At 35.5% G+C, this 14,066-nt stretch overlaps 1 protein-coding gene and 1 pseudogene across 2 annotated transcripts in view; both read left to right on the top strand.

Moving 5' to 3' along the window:
- RASSF8 (Ras association domain family member 8) overlaps window positions 1–14,066 on the top strand; it is a 119,364-nt gene that overhangs the window by 38,699 nt on the left and 66,599 nt on the right. The gene's annotated exons all lie outside the window — the stretch shown is intronic.
- Window positions 4,058–11,316, top strand: LOC147579261 (SIN3-HDAC complex-associated factor pseudogene; annotated as a pseudogene).

Here is a 14,066-nt window from a genome sequence, read left to right as displayed (position 1 = left end):
AAATCATAGGGTATTTGTCTTTCTCTGACTGATTTACTTCAATTAGCATAATACTCTGTGGCTCTGTGCATGTTGTCACAAATAGCAAGATTTCATTCTTTTCTGTGGCTGAATAATATTCTGTTTGTGTGTGTGTGTGTGTACACACATTTTATATATACACACACATACCCACCACACCTTCTTTATCCATTCATTAATCGATGGCCTGTTTTACAGCAGAGAACTATTTCTAACAGTGAAGATTAGAAGGTCTTGATAAGTTTGAAATAGCTTATAGTTTGAGCTTCCATCTCTTAAGTACTGTAATTGTCTTCATTAAAGGGGGTTCACAAAGTCTCTTAAAGTGAGAATATACAACTAAATTAATTTTCACTTGCTTTTTGTGTGCTTGATGTGTATCGCCTCTTGAAACATTAAAGTGCTTCATTGGTCTCAGAAGGGAAAATAATTTGACCTTGTTTGTAGTATGTGAATCACTTGTGAATAAATTGTCCACATTTTACAAGGTGAATTAACTCTTTAAGGGCACCAACCAGCATGCTGTTTCATAAATTCCTTAGTCTCTTATTTTGCAAAAGTTACATGCTTGCTTTTTTGCTTTACTGATGTATCTTCAAAGGTGTTAACATAAATTAATCCATCCCTGAAATAAAAATAACCTTAGAGCGTTGTAGTAATTGCTAGAATATTTGGAGGGAAATGAATTCCTAAAACCACAAGTCCTTATCCTCACTGGTTCAGTTTTTCTCCTACAGACTCTTGCATTGCTTGTGGCATTAGCAAAATCCATGACAAGCAGGCCACACGTGCTGAAAGTAAAAGATAGTCAGATTCTCATTGGACAGTTTTGTTATATCCATATCAGAAGCTGAAAAATTCTAGTTTAGCCCTGCTATTTGTCATGTGATCTAAAGAAGAAAAGTATAAGGAATAAAATGTATTATGTAGTCTAACTTACTACAGTTCTCTCCATAATTATGTTATCACTTAAATTTTAGGTTTAGCTTTCATCACTGATGAAGCTATTCTGTAAATCTTTCTTTTATTTACATTAATTATGTTTTGTTTGGGAGGATTTATATATAAGTTATAGGAAGAGGAACTATGGTTCAGATTTAATGTTTAGATATTATGTACACTTGGGTTTGAATGCTTCAGTTATTTTGTTTCTTTTAGAACGCTGGTAGTTATACATGTAGAAGATGTAGGACTTGATTCAACTTTGCAGATAAAGAGTTAATTTTTTGCTATTTCTTCTCAAATGCTTACTATATTAGGAATTAACAGTCTTTGATTTTTGACTTCAAGTGCAAAAAGATTCCCTTAGCATACTGCCTTGTTTTCTTTTTTCAAATGAAGTTTTATCTGTTTTAAATAAATGAGGGGTTTCTGGATGTGTTATAGTAATAGATAAAACTTTTTTGCCTTTTGCTGGCTGCTGAAGTAAACCAGTTTACTCATAGAAAGAGGGTATCTGAGTTCCCTAAGCCTTTCTGAATGTAGCATCTAATTTTAGTCATATTAACTTTCTGGCAACAAAACCAGCTTTGAATTTTCAGTATTGCTACACTGTGAAACTACCTTAAATATTCTTTTATGGAGTGACTTTAAATTTTTAATGTCTTGCAATCAGACTATTTCTACTAAATTACATTTTCTCCACAATGATGTAGTTTCTCATGAGCCATTATTCTTTTAGCGAATGATAGAGAATAATTCACATTTTATTTATCACAAGGCATCTTTCCTAGGTTTTAAATTTGAGGCTGTGTAAGAAGAAACTTTAAAACTCATATTTTATGTAAAAAAGACAGATTATGTAAAACAGAATAAGACATTACAGATAATTTATTTGCTTCTCTTTCTGTTCCAGATAAGACTGCATTCTTCTCCCATCCCCCTTTTCTGGTACCTTCCTGTAAAAAGCATTAATGGAGGGAAAAGAATGATAAACAGGACTTAGCTCTATAATCTTCTTTCAAAACTGCCCTGTAAATAATTTCCTATAGTTTCTGTAATGAAGCTTATGGTGGTAATATTTTGTGCCTCTGGTAGTGGGGAATAGTTTCAAAATACTCTCAACATTTTACATTTTAAGCTGTGTGTGTGTGTGTGTGTGTGTGTGTGTGTGTGTGTGTGTTCATGTTTTCAGGTTAGGTTTTCTGTCCCACGTAGATTTAGTGGAATTTATTTTTTATATGCTTATACTTGGTTTTAACGGTTTAGGTGGGGGCATTTCTAAATAAAACTTGTTAAAGAGATATTTATTGTTGTTACAGGTAATTTATGCACGCAGAGTTTAGGAGACTTGAAATGATCTTTTGGCAAAAAAAAAAAAAAAAAAAAAACTTGGTAGAAGAAGGGGGGACATTTTCTGTAATTTAAGTTGTCATAGTAACTTGCATCAAGACCGATACTTGGAATCCAGGCCTGAAGAATTTCAGTGACAATAAACATTCCAGTTGCATTCATCATTTTTTTCCCCTCTGAGAAAAGAGCCATCAATTGTGATCTAATTATTCGCTTTCTGTTTTTAGAAGATGAGTAGCAGCTTGCATTTTTTAACACTTTGAAACTTCCCTGGTAGAGTAGAAATGAAAAGTTAGCTGTTTATATTTAAACTTGGCATTTTCTGGTAATGTATCTCAAACTAACCATTTCGGATGAGAAGATAGGTTCAATATAATGGTTACTTAATGAAATATGAAAAGAAAAAGAGAAGTTGATGAGGATTTGAACACATTGCCACACACATTTGTTAACATGCAAATTTTAATATTAAGAGTATTGAAAAATGGTTTTCATGGAACTCTGATCTGGGAATGTTAGGATTTTCCTAATATCAGATTTTTAATATATTTATGGTATCTTGTATTCTTTTTTTTTTGTTTTGTTTTTAAATTTTTTTTTTCAACGTTTATTTTTGGGACAGAGAGAGACAGAGCATGAACGAGGGAGGGGTAGAGAGAGAGGGAGACACAGAATCGGAAACGGGCTCCAGGCTCCGAGCCATCAGCCCAGAGCCTGATGCGGGGCTCGAACTCCCAGACCGTGAGATCGTGACCTGGCTGAAGTCGGACGCTTAACCGACTGCGCCACCCAGGCGCCCCTATGGTATCTTGTATTCTTAAGCATGAATGTATTTAAATAAAAAGGAGGAGATATCATTTTTATTAGCAGAATAAGTTTACTTTGAGAAATTTGTATCCAGGCATTATTGTTAGATATGCTGTCTTTCACAAAGGACAGTACAATGTTGTTTTTAAAGAGAAAACTTTTTTAGGTTTTGCTTCACTCTTGCCTTCTGCAAGATACTGATGACTAACCGACCGATAATTTAGAGTTAGAAACATTCTCCTTAAGCAAGGAACATTAGGAGAAATAAGGAGATAAAGGTGTATGTGTCCATTCATTTTAGGAAACTTGGAAAATAAATGGGAAGAGTTTGTAGCTAGTCTAATAGTAAAAAATAATATACAAAATTAGCAGCTATTGAATATAACTGTAGTCATCTGTAGATAAAAGTGGTAATACTTTTGTAGAAACTTTTCCACATATGTATGAGAATCTGAATCAAATGGGCAATCTTTTAAAGAACATAAATCAACAAAATTGAGTTTTAAAAATATAAGGTAGATGTAGAAAACCTAAATAAACCTACATAATTTACTGGAAATTGTGAAGGAAAATATAATCACCTATTATCTCACTGTTTAGAGATATTTACTGTACGTGTTTTATAGGAAGTATCTGAAGTTATGTGTTATAAACAAATTAAGGATCAAGTTATCAATAGCCAAAATACTAGTAATGGTGAAACACACAATTTTATCTCCTATTAGAATTAGCAGCTTACTTGCTGTCATCATTACTATCTAAAATAGCTCTGAAATATTTAGCCAGTATATTAAGAACAGAAAAAGAGAATTATTGAAAAGGACAGAATTATTTGTAGATAATAAAAAATGCCCAAGATATTTAATACAGTAAAATTCCATTATAAATAATGTAAATATCATGATTTATATATATATATATATATATATATATATATATATATATATATATATATATATATATCTGTTCATAGTAGCAACAAAAATTTATGCTGGGGATTAAACTTTGTAAGAAATGCGAATGGCCATGGGCGGGAAACTATTAAACTTTATTCTGAAGATGCAGAGACTCAATGTATCTGAAATTCTAGAAAAGAGGCTTTTAGCAAAGCATTAGTTCTCATATATTTAAAACAATTGCTCATTAAAAAAAAAGTAATACAGTTAAGTTTAAAATGTATAGAAAGGTATAAAATGAAAAACAAGATTCCTTTCTTCCTCATTGTGTTTCTTCTATCTAAAGGAACCATTGTTAACAGTTTCTTGGGTATCTTTGCAGAAAATGTGCATACAACATTTATTTATGCCTTTTTAAACTTACAGCAATAAGTAATAGTGTGTGTGTGTGTGTGTGTGTGTGTGTGTGTATTACACGAGATTCTTTACAGGTTGACTTCTTTAATTACCAGAATAATCTTAAAGGCAGATATGATTATCACACTGTTCATTGAATTGGTGGGAGTTCAGTAAATATGGTTAGTGTGCATTCTTCCATTTGGCTGAGTTTATAAAAATAAGGTTAGTATGGAATTACCTGGTATACTCGAGATTCTGATTGAGTCTACTTCTGATTGCGCCTATGACTATCATTCTCTGTGATCTGGTTTCTATCCCTACAAATTGAAATGGTGCTTATATCTGCCTGAATGTGGTAGACAGAATACAAAAATTAAACAGGGCCAGAATACAAAATCATTTTTTGTTCTTAAGGTATTACTAAGATAATACTCAAGAAATAATGATACCATAACACTTTTTTTCTTTTAAGTTTATTTATTTATTTTGAGAGAGAGAGAGAGAGAGAGCGCGCAGGAGCATGAGCAGGGGAGGGGCAGAGGCTTGGAACTGTGAGATCATGACTCCATCCGTTAACCAACTGCTACCCAGTCATCCTCCATAACACTCTTTCTAATTTTACAAAGGCAATTCGTTTTATATAAAGCAGACCTCATGAAAGTTATAAAGTAGAATAGGATGGAGTCCATATTTTCTGCTGTCAGGAATATATAGTCTCACCAACTTAAGCAGGTTCACACCAGATGGGAAAAACATAGTTTTTAGTTTTTATTGCTAAGCGATACCATGTTATAGCAATTCTTGAACTCTTGAACTTGCATGCTCTCTCTCTTTCCCTCTTCCTTCTCTCACATTTTAGCCAGGGTATACTTGGCTCCTTAGAAATTTAGGGAAACTTGTCTTAAATCTCCAGTTTCAAAGCTTATAAAAGTGTCCCCATGATCTTGATAGGTCTCAAGGCTTCGTGTCTCCAGTGAGAATCCCCTCATCTGTCTTTGACTTGACTCTATGGATAGTCTTCATTTTGTCCAGGATTAAGCCTTCCTTTTTTAATGGATTCTCTGAGAACACAGTACAGCACAACACATGCACACCACTTAGTAGAACCTACCAAAGATCTGGGACTTAGAGGAAAGAGATTCACATTGTGGGAAGGGCAATCTTGATAGTCTTCCTAGACTCTGGCTTCAACCTCATCCCTTCTTAAGATGCCTCAAAAAGCTACAAAAACTGCCACGTGTCATCTGGACTCATCTGTCAGGGTACAACTCAGCTTATCCCATTATTAATTGTGTGACCTTGACTGATTAGTCTCTAAAATCCAGTTTTCTTACTCGGATGTTAGGTAAGATTAAATTATGCAGTTGATCCTTAATGTGCTGTGTTTAGGGGTGCCAGCCCCCATGCAGTTGAAAATCCACATGTAACTTCTGACTTCTCCAGAACTACTGGGAGCCTTGATAACATAAACAATCAACACACATTTTGTATTTTATATGTGTTATCTGCTATATTTGTACAATAAAGTAAGCTAGAGTAAAGAAAATGTTAAGAAAATCCTAAGGAAGAGAAAATGCATTTATATACTACTATACTGTATTTACTGGGAAAAAAAATACACATAAAAGTGGACCCACACATTTCAAACTTGTGTTGTTCAAGGGTTAACTGTGTATGTAAAGGTCTTAGCATGTACAAAATTCAGTGTATTATAATTATCACCAATTTTATTGAAAGAGTACTGTTTTCCCCAAATGCTTCGATCTTGTTTCAGACTTAGGCTAGATATATTTTTATATAAGCAGATGTTCACCCTTCTGTACTTATGGAAACTATGTAATTGTTCAAACCAGACACTTTGGAGAGTGAAACATGGCATTATTGTTAATTATGCTGGGATAACCATGTAAACTGTAAACCAGGATGAGTGGTCACTCAGCATGCCTCATTTGTGGTGCATGCTCAGAGAACACAGGTCATTGTCATTGAGTGAGACAATGAGGATATAGGACAAGTGAGGTCACATTCATCTTTTTGAGCTTTAGTTCCTTACTCATTAAACTGAGATTAACAATAACTAGCTCACAGGGTGACTAGAAAGATTAAATGAAGTTGTAGTCTGATAAAACATTGTATATATGTGGAAATTGGACACCTGTTAATTCCCTTCTCTGTCTCTGCAAATTACCTTAGTTCTGCTGATGGGTAAGTTTGTGTATAGCTGTGTTATTAGGTACTTAACCTTAATGTATCTTTATAGTTCATTCCACTGGACATTGTAGGTGGTAGTCATAACCAAGTGCACATGTGGTTCCTCAGTTTCCTGTGGAGAGTTGGTCTATATTGCTTCAATTAATCACTTTTTAACACTGAAAGCATGAATTGTAGTGTTCAGGAACCACACCCACTTTCCCTATAAATTCTCCTGTGGTATGCTCTTTTCTTATGTGCTTTCCTATTTTTTGGATGAACATAATCTAAATAAGGGGATTTTTTTCTTAAATATTTCAGGTATGAATATTTATTTGCATGTAATACATGGTGAGAATCAAAGGCACTTGTTTTTGCACATCAGTTGTAGAGATGTATTTCTTCCTTGGGAAAAAAAAATCTAGCCGAAACCTTAAAAATTAATAGTATAATTGGTAATATACATACCAAGTTTGATTTTCTTATCATTTACAAATAAATTTTAATAACACAAAACTGGAAGAAGTAATAGACCTCAAGGTTTGGGCCTTTTGCAAAATGATCACAGCATTTTCACCATTATTTTTCATAGTTGTTGTCTTCATTAGCAAATCCATATTCAGACTTGGTGGTATTTCCCGGTCTTTAGGCTTACAGAGAGTCTGTGGAGGACAGACAGGTGGTAAATGATTTTAGTGCTGTCATAAATTACACTTTTGTGGAATGAAGAAGGTGCTATGGGAGCACATGGGAAGTACTTTGTGCAAAGGTTTAGGAAGGCTGTTTGTGGCTACCATTTAAGTTAAGTGTTTAAAGGTAAGTAGGTCTTTAAGGAGTGGGGAGAAAGCCTTTGAAAATGGCCTGGGAAATAGCATATGCAAAGCCTAGAAAGGCATATAAGGAGCATGATGTGTTTGGGAATTAACAAGTACAGCTAGGTGTGAATATGAATGTGGATGCCAAGGAGATGACTAATTTAAAAAAAAGGAATTCTTATTCTAAATGATAGCCCTTTTCTAGGGCTCTGGGCTTTATTGTAATTGAAAGAATCAATATTATAAGTAGATAAAGTTCTAGTTGGAAAAGAAGTAGAAGTGTTAATGACTTAGAACAACCTAAAATTTAGCTGTCTCTGTAAGGAGAAAAATTACTTTCTTTATTCTTGATGGTTTTTCTATAATCTCAAGAAATTAAATATTTACAATATCCTCATTCTTCAAAAGGATATTGCTACTTTAAAATTTTCTCACTTAAAAAAAATTAGATATAAATAGATAACATTAAAATCTATATATACTGGTTCCAGCCAGTTAGCCATTCCATTCATTTTGTTAACATTTTATTCTGTGAGCTGCTCTGTAGCCACCAGACAATTTTGGTGTGCAAATTCTTTGCAGATTTTGCCTTGTCAAAATGTGAATTGCGTGAGGGATGAAATGATTAAAAGTGCTATTTTTTTTGTACAGCAAATAATGCTTTCAGAAAAAAACATGCTGATATTAACTGCCATTTCTATTCCATTTTGCTCCTGAGAATTGTTTGAATGTATACTCTCCATCTTTTTATTATATCAAGAAGTAGAAATATAACGACATTTACTATTAACAAAATAGTAATTTCATGTAGTAATATTTACACTCTCATGTGAGAAATAAAATAATGTCATATGAGTGACTATTTTAACTCTAGTACCATCTTGCCTGCTTCATTTTGTATTTTCCCTGTGCTACACTATAGCATATACATAAAATCTTTATTTTTTCTTGGAAAGCACTCTGAACATTCAGATTTGAGCTTGAAGAAACCAAGACCCAGTTGGAAACTGATTTGCTCCCTTTAGACATCTCCTCTAGGGCAGAAACTCTTCTCATCATCTTTGTAGTCTCAGTGCCTAGCCAATAAATAAAGATCTGTCAAATAGGTGAATACATCTCTTACAACACACCTCATTTGATTCCTGGTCAGCCCATGTTCTTTGTACATTGGTACCTCCCCCATCTGTTTTCCCTCTCGCAAAGTGGATTTACATAGCAGCAGCATTCCTTAGGTTTCAAATTATGTATTTATGCATGATTGTTGGCTGTCATAACCCCATCCCCAACTCACAAGAAAGCCAAGCTCATCAACATGTTAGGACAAAGGGGCCGTTTGGACTGAGAATCAATGGATATACCAGAATATTCCTGAATGAATTTAATTACCACACTCAAGATAGATGGCACTTTGTGCTTTTCAATATGTTGCTCATTTTTTTTTAAGTTTGTTTATTTTGAGAAGAATGAGTTTGAGCTGGGGAGAAGCAGAGAAAGAGGAAGAGAGAGAATCCCAAGCAGGCTCCACACTGTCAGCACAGAGCACAACGTGGGGCTCAGTCCCATGAACTGTGAGATCATGACCTGAGCAGAAATCAAGAGTCGGATGCTTAGCCTACTGAGCCCCCCAGGCACCCCATTCATGCTTCTTTTGATGAAATTACAGAGTCAAGATATTCTGTAGGATCGGACACTATATTTTTAGAATAGTGTTTCTAAGCAGGAGTAATTTCACTATTGGGGTGTTTAGAAAATTTGTCAGAGCATTGTTGATTATTACAGTGATTGGAAGAATACTATTGGCATTTAGTCAATGGGTAACAGAGATGCCAGGCATCCTGTAGTGTACAGGACAGTTCCACATATTGATATTAAAATGGCCCCCTCAGTTTCCTATTGAAAAACCACAACTGAGCATAACTTTTTACATGTATACACAAAGCATTTTTGCATTGTCTTAATATATAATGAATTTTCTAGGAATACAACTGTTATGGAAATTAAGGGAAAGTCATATTTAATTCAGAAGTTGAAAAAGAGTTGTTCTCCAGTTTAATAACCATGTCACAGACAACAGTCCCCTTTGTAGTATTTGAGTTTCCTATCAACGTACCTGCACTTTACATACCTACGTTTACAACTGTTGCATTTATGACATAGACATACCTCAGAGATATTGTACGTTCAGTTCCAGACCACTGCAGTAAAGCAAACATGACAATTAAGTGAGTGAACTAAATTTTCTGGTTTCCAGTACATATAAAAGTTGTATTTACACTGCAGTCTAATAGTGTGTAATAGCATTATGTCTAAAAAAACAACATACATACCTTAATTAAAAATACTTCCTTGTTAAAAAATACTAACCATCATCAGAGTTTTTAGTGATGATGATGATGCACTTATCACAGATCACCTTAACAAAGTAATAATGAAAAAGTTTCAAGTATTCTGAGAATTACCAAAATATGAGAAAAACACAAAGTGAGCAAACGCTGTTGAAAAAAAGACTTGCTTGTTGTAGGATTGCCACAAGCCTTCATACTGTAAAAAACACAATATCTGCAAAGTGCAGTAAAGCAAAGCACAATCAAACAAGGTAGGCCTGTAAAGGTGTGAGCATCTAGCTACTTCATTGAGTCTTGTCATTTACATAGTTAAGTTCATACCTCTCTGCTATAAATCCTTTTTCTTTTATTTCTTTCTGGCTTCTTTGTTGAGAATAGCCTATTTGGGGGTAGAGGAAGCACAAGTGTAGAAGCAGGGAGACTCATGAGGAGGCTTTTGCAGTTAGGTGAGCAATTATGGTAGCATAGACAAAGATATAGCCAATAGGGTTTCCTGGCAGATTAGATGATGGCTTGTGAGATAGAGAAACAAGGATAACAGTAGGCATTTGGGCTTAAGCAACCAGATGGATACATTCTAATTGCTTTGAACTGAGATGAATATGGGTGCAACAGATTGGGTGGGGGGTGGTAAGATTAAGAGTTCTTTTAAGACATGTTGAGTTTGAGCTAGAAAGGCAGTTGAGGAGGAGGGAGCGGTTGGAAGGGGTACGCTGGCTTGGCATGCACTCCAGACCTCGGGAACGTTATTGTGCGTAGAATGGCTGATTTTGGAAGACTATTGCCCAGAAGAAAAGATGTTTGGTTTTCACAAGCCAAAGATGTACCAAAGTATAGAGGGCTGCTGTATTTGCAGAGCTAAGTCCTCCAGTTCTCAATTCACTGACAGTAAATGCTATGGAAAGGACTTCCAGAGCTGTTTTGGGTTGCATGAGACTCGTTCAGGAGACATCTGTAATGCCTGTGTCCTGTTTTTGAAAAGATGGAAAAAACTGCCAGCAGGATCAAAAAAAAAACCACAAAAAACAAAAAACTGGAATCGTGGTAGATGCAAGGGCAGGACCTAGTCTGAAGACAGCATTGAAACCAAAGACAGTGAAAACTCTATCTGGAAACAGGATAAAAAGCAACCATATCAGTAAACTACAGAAGGAATTTAAACATCACAATTCTGATGCTCACGGTACCACCTCAAGTGCCTCCCCAGCTCAGTCTCCTTGTTATGGTAACCAGTCAGATGATGGCTCAGATACAGAGATGGCTCCTGGCTCTAATAGAATGCCAGTGTTTTCCTTTTTAGATCTCACATACTAGAAAAGACAGAAAATATGTTGTGGGATTATCTATAAAGGCCGTTTTGGAGAAGTCCTCATTGACACACATCTGTTCAGGCCTTGCTGCAGCAATAAGAAAGCAGCTGCTGAGAAGCCGGAGGAGCAGGGGCCAGAGCCTCTGCCCATCTCCACTCAGGAGTGGTGACTGAGGTTTAGGTAGAAGGGGAACAAAAAAACGATTTAAATTTTGGAAAGAAAACAAAGCAACAAAACCCTCCTATTTTTTTTTTTTTTAATTTTTTTTTTTTAACATTTATTTATTTTTGAGACAGAGAGAGACAGAGCATGAACTGGGAAGGGGCAGAGAGAGAGGGAGACACAGAATCGGAAGCAGGCTCCAGGCTCTGAGCCATCAGCCCAGAGCCTGACGCGGGGCTCAAACTCACGGACTGCGAGATCATGACCTGAGCTGAAGTCGGACGCTCAACCGACTGAGCCACCCAGGCGCCCCCCTCCTATTTTTAACTTGGATACCTGCTATTCTGCCAAAAGACACTTTCTAGAATAGTTTTGAATGGGTTGTTATTTCTCCTCCAGTTCCACAAACTCTGAAGCCAGTGTCTAGCTTACTAAAAGAAAAAAAGTGTACATAATATTTAAGATGCTGAGTATTTCATAGGAAAGCTGAATGCTGCTGTAAAGTGCTCTTTAAGTCTTTTTTTTTTTAATCTCCTTCTAATGAATGAATCTAGGGGAATTTCAGGGGACAGAGATGGGATTTGTTGTATGATAAACATATGTAGTTTTAGTCTTTCTATATTGAGAAACAGTGGTTGGGGCATTTTTAAGATGGCTGGCTATACTTGTTTTCCTTCATGATAATAAATTTGTCATAACTCAGTAACGTGGACTTGCCCCAAGAGGTAGTTGTTAATAATTTAAGGTCTTGCCAAGGTTCTGATGATTCAAACCTGTACTACTGAATATTAAACAGGACAGACTAAGCTCTCTGGTACAAATACCTTGAAGGAGTAATTTCTAAACATACAGAGAGGTAACTTGAGTGTATATGTTGCATCCTCTGTCACCTCCCTCCATATTCATTTTTGATAAAGATTTTAATCTATATTGAAACTTCTAAAGCAGAATCAAAGCTCCTCTGGGGAAATGACAAGTTTTAGGATGAGCAACCCTAAATGAAGAGAACCAAAGCATTACCGCATGATAGAGATCACATTCTATTAAAAATGTTAAATTATCTTCAAAAATGTACAGGTCTTCAGGATGGCACACACAAAAAAACAAAGGTTAATGCTTCTTGGGGCACATTTCTTAGAGAGCTTGCCTAGTGTGTAAATAAATGACTTTTGTTTGTGTTACTTGACTGGTGACTTCATTGAAAATCTGCGCAATTCAGTTTTAGCTCTGGATTACTTCAGTTGACCTTTGTGAAGGTTTTGTCTGTGTAGAGTGGTTGTTTGACTGGTTTTAACCTATTAGGGTTTGGGGTTTTGGGGGTTTTTTTTCCACTCTATATTAAAGTAAAATTCTAAAAGAAAAGAGGTGTGTGTTAATGCTGAGTGGGCTGGTTTAGGTTTGACTTCTTTTAGTCAGGCTTTGTGAACATTGAGATGATAGATGATGCATCCGGAACACGGAGCTCTTCAATTCCAAAATCTTCATTTGAAGGCTTTTTACTTGAACCCAAACCAAAGTACTGTCATTGCCTGTTTTCTAAACGTTCAGGAATAACCATCACTGGTTCAGACTTTTCATAATTAGGGAGGATCATTTGCCTACCTCATAATAACATGACTCAGTGCTTATTTTTAAAACTGGATTTTAAAAATTAGATAGTATAAATAACAGTAAGGAGTCAGCCACTTTTTTACGGGCACCATATAGTTTTATAGTTCTTAATCTAAACTTAAAATTTTGTATTTCTTCCTTATGGCAAAAACTACAAGCCACCATATGCACAGATTACACCGTGAGTTGGGTTGGCTCTCCCATAGCCTCTGAGGTGAATTACAAGAGTCCCAGCCATTATCATCTTCCTCCTGTTGTTCCGAAATTTTTTTTTGTACATTTTGGCTACAGTATTGGTGGTAGAATATACTATAATATGGATCATCTCTACTTCTGTATTTATTTATTTATTAATTTATTACTAGACCTCAACCACAGCCTTCTTCTTACCCTTCCACCTCTTTGCCTGTAGGATGTACTGTATATAGTCATGCACTTTGTATTAATATATTATAAATCTACAAATCTGTTTTGTACTTATAATCAAAACTTTTACTAGGGTACTGAATAAATTTAGTCTAACTATAAAAAAAAAAAAAAAGACATGTTGAGTTTGAGATGTCTACCACTCAGTAGCAACACTAAGTAGGCATCTGAATGTGAGACTGAAGTTCAGAGAGGAGTGTGAGCTCGAAATTTTATGGGAATTGTCAAGTATATGGTATTTCAAGTTATGATCAAATTGAGTGAAATCACCAAGGGAGTGAATATAAATGGAAAAGATCCATGATTGAGATTTGGAATTCTCAAAAGCATAGAGAAGAGATTGAGAAGGAACACCAATGAGATTGGAGGAAAAGCAAAAGAGTGCAGCTGTTCTGGAAGCCAAATGAAGAAAGTGTATAAGGACGAGAGAGTGATGAATTGACTCTTAGATTTAGCGATGAGCTAAACATGATGGGTGACCATGGTTTTGGTGGAGTGATGGGAGTTAAGAGCCTGACAGGAATGAGCTCAATGGAGACGGAAGGTGAGAATATGAAAAGGGATCAAGAAATGGAGGATAGCTGGTAGGGGAAGTGGGATCAAAAAATTTTTTTTTTGTTTTTGTTTTAAGATGGGTAATATAGCTACTTACGTATTCTCTGATTGACAATAAAAATTGAAGAAGATAGTGATGATGCTGGAGCTGATATAAGGGGGCTGACATGCTGCTTAGCCATGGGATGCCTATGGCTGCACCACTAGTTGTCCAAGCATCTGGTATGACATAGCTCT

This window comes from Puma concolor, chromosome B4 (assembly GCF_028749965.1).
Source record: "Puma concolor isolate L17-30 chromosome B4, mPumCon1.1.hap2, whole genome shotgun sequence".
Lineage (NCBI taxonomy): Eukaryota > Metazoa > Chordata > Mammalia > Carnivora > Felidae > Puma > Puma concolor.
The sequence above is the reverse complement of the archived record's forward strand: the minus strand, read 5'-3'. Positions and strand labels throughout refer to the sequence as shown.